Genomic DNA, 7,667 nt, shown 5'->3' with positions numbered 1-7,667 from the left:
CTTGGGGGTTATGATTACTCGAAATTTAGCTGTTTACCTAGTTTTCAATATCTACAGAATGATTTCAGTTATACCATGAGCAATATTATTCAGTTAGTAATATGGTTAGTTGTAAGTCCAATTAAGCTTAGCTCAGTCCAGTTTCCATTCCAGTATCAATTTACACATTAATAATTATCTCAAAATCCGTATGCACTGTTATCCTTAGAATACCATGACCTAAGCTTATTAGTTATTAGTTATCAATGCATGCACCAGTTAGTAATCCGTGTCAGTTCAGTTGAGAGTAGGATTCAGCATCGAGCGAACCCAGGGATGGGGGCATTATTGCCAGCACTAAGTTACAGATCTACGTAGCCAGCATAGGTTTAAGATGGCTTCCTACCAGTTTAGGGTTGACATATATCTCATGAGTTTTCTGCCAATATAGGATTACTCTTTAGCCCTTCGAGACTTGATTTTAGTGGATCCACACAGCCAATATTAGTACCTGTGGCACGGTACTGACACACTTCCAACTAGGGTTACAGGTTGGACCCCGATTAGCTCAGATTAGGGAATGTCAGTTAGATGATACGTCCCACAGTTTCAGTTCAATATTCAATTTCAAAGTTCAGTTTCAGGTTTGCTTGACTAAGTGTACATACTTTCAGACACTCGGTTTTACAACTTTCAGTTTTTTATATTATAGATTATCTTAGTACCATAATAGATATACACTTAGTCCTACATTCTTAGATAATATAGTTTTCATGCATTCCCACTCAATTATTTCATGTTGTTCAATTAGTCCTTATCTTATATGCTCAGTAGCCCATAGTTTCAACCTAGTTATTCAGACTAACTACTGTTCAGTATTGTGTGATCAGTAGTCATCAGCAATTTAGTGTCCAAATATCAATAGTCCATATTCATATATCAGCTACTCAATATATAGGTACTAGTTACCCCCTTTACTCAGATTTCAATTATTTCGTAACCCAGACATCAATTATTCAATTAATCAGACTAGCTCAGTACATGTATGTTTGGTCTTGTATGTTCATGTATCCATGATTTATCATATCTTATCTTTAGTTCTACTTATTTTGAAAAATTAAATATTTTAAACTAAGTGTAGTGATTCGCCAGCTTACCAGATTATGTTTGTTGCTCATGCTTTTAAGATAATTCATCTTTCTGTTTATTCCAACCTATTAGTGAGCCTACTTATACTTAGCATGCATGTTTTAAGATTATGTATGAAATTAGTTTTACTTATTGTATTCACCCCTGCATACTCAGTACATTCCAAAAGTACTGATCCACATATATGTCTATGTGCTATATTGTCTCATAATGTAGGTATCAATTATAGCCTACGCATCATGATCAGACATTGCAGTTTCCAGCCAACAGGTGATGAGTTCTCTTGTTTTGGAAACTCCAGACAATTTTAGTTCATGTACATTTCATTTATTTTTCATATATATTGACTAGTGGTAGTTGGAGGCATGTCCCAACATCTATAGTCAGTATAGTAGAGGCTTCATAGATGTCATTCGAAATCAGTCATGTAATTTTAGTTTCTTCCTTCAGATTTATAAGATTGTAAGACTTTATCAGTTACTTACTATTTTAGATTTTCAGTATGACTATGTTGCCACATAGAATAACTTGTTATTTAATGTATTATAATTCAGTTGCTTAACAGTATGCCAATTCATGGGTTAGCTTGGGATTACTTATGGTTCCAAGCACCATGTGGCGTTCAGGGTGTACTCTTGGGGTGTTACAAATAATCACCTCTTTGAAAACATGTAAATAACCATGTATAACAGATAAAGAGGCATTTAAAACTCAATAATTATAATTATTTATAAAACAACCCCAACACCAGTCATACATAAATCTCATGATCGAAAAGGAGGAGTTATAGTTCATGCTCTCAAACCCATTTCACAATTCATTATATGTTTACACCATAAATTTCATCATGCGAGGGGGGATTTCATAAATCATGCTCTTAAATCACTTTTTGAAACTCGTAACATATGTACATATGACTATAACTCAAGTTTATGAAAAAAAAACCCTTGTAATTGCATAATTTCATTAAACATGGGTTCATGATGCATTCTCTTCAAACAGTTTTCAAAAACTCAATACATATGCATATATATACATTTTAAAAACTTGTTAAAATACTTAACTTGCGCTCATGAGAGTTAGGATAGTGCCACATACCTTTTGATGGAAAAAATCGAAGTATAACCTTGAGTTTGGAATCTATATGCTTTAAAATTTGGAAATCCTTCCTTGATGTTCTTTAGAGGAACAAAATTATGGTTTGGGAGCTTTCAATTAGCTTTGGAATGAACTTAGGGTTATAAGAATGAATAGGGGAGTTATGGGGGGTTAAAGGACGTTTTTGCCCTTGATTTAACGTGGAAAAATACATTTTAACGTCTGGGGAAGGGGGTTTACGCCGTGGACCCAAGCATGGAGACGAAGCTTTTCCTTGAGTACCCAAACGTGGAGTAGGATCTTTTTTTTGTGAACCCAAACATGGTGCTCCAACATTGCCTTGCGACCCGATCGCAAACCCTGGACAAAGTCTCACTAAAATACTCATAACTTTTGATCCGAAAGTCAGATTGACAAATGGTTAGTTGTGCTGGAAATAATACTCAAAGGTCTTTAATTTGATATTTAATGGTCTACATAAATCCTTATATTGTAGGAGTAATTGTTGCTAGAAGTTGACCTAATAAAAATATAAGCTTAAATTCAATATGTAGGAAAGTGCTCAGCTTTACTTTGATCTAGGAGATATTTAAGACTTCAATCCATATCCGAAGATGTTCTCACCCTTAATTATTTCTAACTAGAAACCATTGGGTTTAGGTCTATATGCATAGGAAGGATGGTTCAAACCATAGCCCAAAAGAGTGGGATGTTACATTATCTCTCCCTTGAAATCATTCATCCTTAAATGATGGGTAGGAACTTGTTGAATCTATAGAAGTGCCGTATAAAGGACTTAACGTCACATTACGAATTTTCCCTCAACAAAATATACATAGGGCTTACAAAGAGCTTCATGACATCACTATGTGAATCGTGTAAACACGAAGCATGAGATATTGAGAATTGAATGGGAGTAACACTATTCTATTATAACTCATATTTATTGATCTACTCAAGATGGAACATGATATGCTAGATATGATGCAACGGGAATGAAGTTTATAAATAAATATTTAAACCCATCTCTAGAAATCTGATCTATTTCAATGACAAAATAATTCATCTCTCTTCTTTCTATTTCTCTCCTCTTTAGGGGAATCCCAACCATCTCCTCTTTTTTCTCTCTTTTATCTCTTTTCTCTCCTCTTTTGCCTGAAGATCTTTTTGGATCTCAACTAATCTATATCTTTTCTCAACTAAAATTGGTATTTTGAACCCTTTTCTTTTCACATGCAGGTATGGTTCACTATTAGATCTGCACTCTCTACTATTATTCTTGCCTTCTCGTCTTCTTCTTTACCTATTTCATTAAATTTATCATGTTTTCTGTGATAAAAATTAAAATTGTGAATATCATATTTTTATAATATTTATTTAAATGAGTTATTTACATCTTTTGTTTTTATTTCTTCATCCATTGTCCATATTCTATTTATTGAGAAAATTGAAGAAAAGGTGTCTTTTAAATCTTGAATGAACAAACCATTATTTTTATTAAAATATGCAAAAAAGGTCATTTGTTGGGAGAACTTAAAAGCCTTGTTGGTGGTGTCAATTTTCTTATTTGTTTCTTTGCTGTTGGTGGTGTTGGTGTTGCAACTGATGAATTAGTATTGATCTTTAAGCAGATTCCCCATATGTTGTAACTGATGAATCATTTATTGGAATACCCATCTTTTGCAACAAATGGAGCATCTATTGGAAGAAATCAAACTAATAACAAGGTTGGTCTTATTTCTTATAACAAATGATCCATCTATTACAACTTGTTAGTCATATGTTACAACAGATGGGTCATCTATTGTATTTATTGAATTTTGTGTTACCTTCTTTTAAAACTATGCAGGCATCAATTGTAATGTTATTTTTATTTTTCTCTTATTTGTAGATAAAATATGTCTCCTAAAAGAAAAAAAAAGTGAAAGTGGATCAACTTTTGCTAGACCAACATAAAAGGTTAGAGTAAAGATGGGTTCAAAGGAATAAGTTTCTTGTAGATGGAACCACTTCATATGTGAGAGGTATGTATTACTGATCATGTTATCATGAAAACATACATAAAGTACACTGATTTTGTGAATAAAATTTTTTACTGATTAGACATTAATCATTCAAATAAGATATTGCATTTTACAGTTAAGATTAATAGGTTCAAACTAATAAAGTTGAGGGACCAAGTAGGTGGTGTAGATATGTTGTTATGATTTGGTGATGGTTTTCCTAATTTTTATGTGTAAAGTTTGGAGAAGGGACCAAGTTTTTTGGTGGCAGTATAAAGATTCGATAGTTATTGAACTGATTTTATAGGCTTAATAGACTTTTGAAAGGCCTCCAAAGCCTCGTACTGCTGTAAACAAGAATGAAAATCAATATAGTTATTGACTTGGTCCAAATTTATATGATTGGGTTTCTTCGGGGTGACGCTTATACAGCAGAAGGTGCTTGGGAGAATATCTACAAGGGAAAGGGGAGGTACTAAAGGCCATATATCAACTCAGACCTTATTAAAGAAGAAACATAGGGTAGCAAGAAACATGTAGCGAATTTGGCCAATGAAACTGACATAAAAAATGAAAAAAATCAAATAAGCTAAAAAAATAAAAGTGTAACCAAAGATGAAAATCCATTAGTCAATTTTGAAAGAAAAATGGTGAAGTGGATTGGGGTTGTACCTTTTCTAGGGAATGGTGACTATCTAGTGTGGCCTGAGTGATGACCCACAAAGTGCAGGATCAAAACTCTAAGGATGTAGATTTGCATTGCAAACACCGAGGGTGATAAGATGGTCAGTCAGGAATAAAACTTAAACCAACAAATCCTAAAGTTAAAATAAGGGATCAAGCTAAGGTGGCAATTTCTAAAGTTGAACTTTCATCCCAGACCTTCTGCTTGTGGTTTTGGTCAGGTCAAAGGCAATGGAAACAAAAAGTCATAGGATTTCTATCCAACATCAGGCCTCTTTGTTTCTACTGCCATAGACCTGATCAGAACCACAAACAAAAGGCATGGGATATAGTTAGACTTCAGAAATTGATGGCTTGGATTCCTTTATATTTAATTTGGGATTTCTTGGTTTAAGTTTCATTCCTGACTAATCATCATACTAATCCTCGGTGCTTGCCGAGCTACTTTCTTATAGTTCTGATCCTGCACTTTGTGGGTCTTTAATCAGGCCATGTTAGCTAGTCACAGTTCCATATAAAAGTGTTTATCTCCAGTCCACTTTACCATTTTTTGCAACAATGACTGACGAATTTTAATTTTTGGATACACTTTCACATTTGCAGATCATTCAGTTTTTTCATCTTTCAAGTTAATTTCATTGGCCGGATTGGCTAGAAGTTCCTTGCTTGCTTCCCTGTGTTTTCTCTTAAATAAGGTCTAAGAGGGTCATTTCGATTAGATGATTACTTCCCACAGTCTCAATTTCAGTGCCAATCTCAGAATAAAACTCAGTTCAGTTCTACAGATTCAGGACTGTCAGATACAGTCACTCAGTTTAGTATGGAGCTCAATATAGTTCCACAAGATCAAGACTGTCAAATACAGTCACTCAGTTATCAGTTACACAGTATCAGTAAACTCAGAACTCAGTAAATCAGTAACTCAGAACTCAGTATCCAATGCTATTACGATCTCAGTTATAGTTTACGTATTCATGTATGTACTCTTATTCAGTTATATTTATGTCATTCAGTTATTGTTGTTCATGCATATGAACCCATGCATTTCATCCTACCTCACTTTCCATACGGTACATTCAAAGTACTGATGCATACCTTTTTTTTGTGCTATGATGTTTTATATCATAGGTTCAGACGCGCGAGCTCTCAATCATACTTAGTAGTTCAGATATTCAGCTGACAGAGTTAGTGGTAAGTTCTCCTAATTTGAGGACATGATGATTATTTCAGCAGTTCAGCTTATTTTAGTAGTTCGGAGTTAGTTGGGGACTTGTTCCATCAACTCTTTATTTCAAATAGTAGAGGCTTTTCAGACTAGAGTATTTTTAGATAGATGTTTCAATTTTGGTATTATTATACCTTATTCAGTTTTAATTCAGTGTTGAACCTTATGGCAAGTTTCTGCCTAATTTTCATACATTATAGTATTATTATTCAGTTATTACAGCAGGTACCAGTCATGGGTTAGCTTGTGGTCCTTTGAGATTATGAGCACCGTGTAGCATCCGGGGTACAGAATCGGGGCGTTACAAACTTGGTCTTAGAGCCTAAGGTTCAATAGAGTTCTAGGAAGTCTTAAAGCCGCATCTGGTAGAATCTTGTGCATGTATGCATAGCGTGCCACACTTATGGACAAGAGGTTGTGAAGTGTTTTAGGAAAAGTTTCCCTTCTTTCAGTATTCATGTCATGCAGGTACGCATGAGCTTTAGTTAAACTCCCTGTCTAATCCAAATTTCTCTTCTATCTATAGAATTTGCCTCCAAAGAGGACTAAAGGAAGAGGAATGAGAGACCAGCCAAAACCCCAACCCGTCTAACCAGATCCTCTGGATGAACACGTCTCCCACGCTAAATTCAAAGCAACTTTCACCACCCTAGATCACTCTGTGGCGGCCTAGAATGAATGTCCAGCTCCTGTTCCATCCAACCCAATAGGCAATATTATTGCTTCTAGGATTCAAGATTTCACCCGAATAAACCCTCCATCTTTTACTGGGTTTAAGTCAGATGAGGACCCTCAGGAGTTTCTTGATCAGGTGCAGAAAGTTACAGATATTATAGGAGTGACTGTTGTTGAGATCACTAAGTTGGCCACATATCAGTTGTAGGATGTGGCCCACTTATGGTTAAAATAGTAGTAAGAAAAAAGGGCCGCAGATATAAGGCCCATAAAATGGGAGGAATTTGCCACTACTTTTCTGGATAGGTTCTTCCCATTAGAGTTGAGGGAAGTAGAGGTTTTGGAGTTTATAAATTTAAAGTAGGGCTAAATGAAAATGAAAGAGTATTCTCTTAAGTTTACTTAATTAACCAGATACACTCTTCATATTGTAGCAGATAACAAATCTAAGATGAGTAAGTATGTGTCTGGCGTGTCTAATAGTGTGGTCAAGGAGTGTAGGACCACAATGTTGATTTAGGAATGGACATATCCAGGATCATGGTCTATGCTCAGTAGTTATAGGAGGCTAAGAATAGGGAGAAGAGAAGGGAGAAAAAGAGAGCAAGAATAGATAGTTTCAACTTCCCTCAACCTAAGTTAGAGGGTGGGAATCATTCTCAGTTCTACCTAAAATCCTCAGCTCCAGCTCCATCCTTATCCATTCCTCCAGTTTTAAAATTTAGAGACAACAATAGAGATAGGGCACCAAGCCCTAAACCCCAGGGTAGTGTTAATAACGCCCGAACCAATCCCCTTTATTAGAAATATGGCAAAAATCACCAGGGTATCTGTAGACCGGGCAACGATGTATA

The sequence above is a fragment of the Capsicum annuum genome, chromosome 1 (genome assembly GCF_002878395.1).
Source record: "Capsicum annuum cultivar UCD-10X-F1 chromosome 1, UCD10Xv1.1, whole genome shotgun sequence".
Taxonomy (NCBI): Eukaryota; Viridiplantae; Streptophyta; class Magnoliopsida; order Solanales; family Solanaceae; genus Capsicum; species Capsicum annuum.
This window is presented reverse-complemented; position numbering follows the sequence as displayed.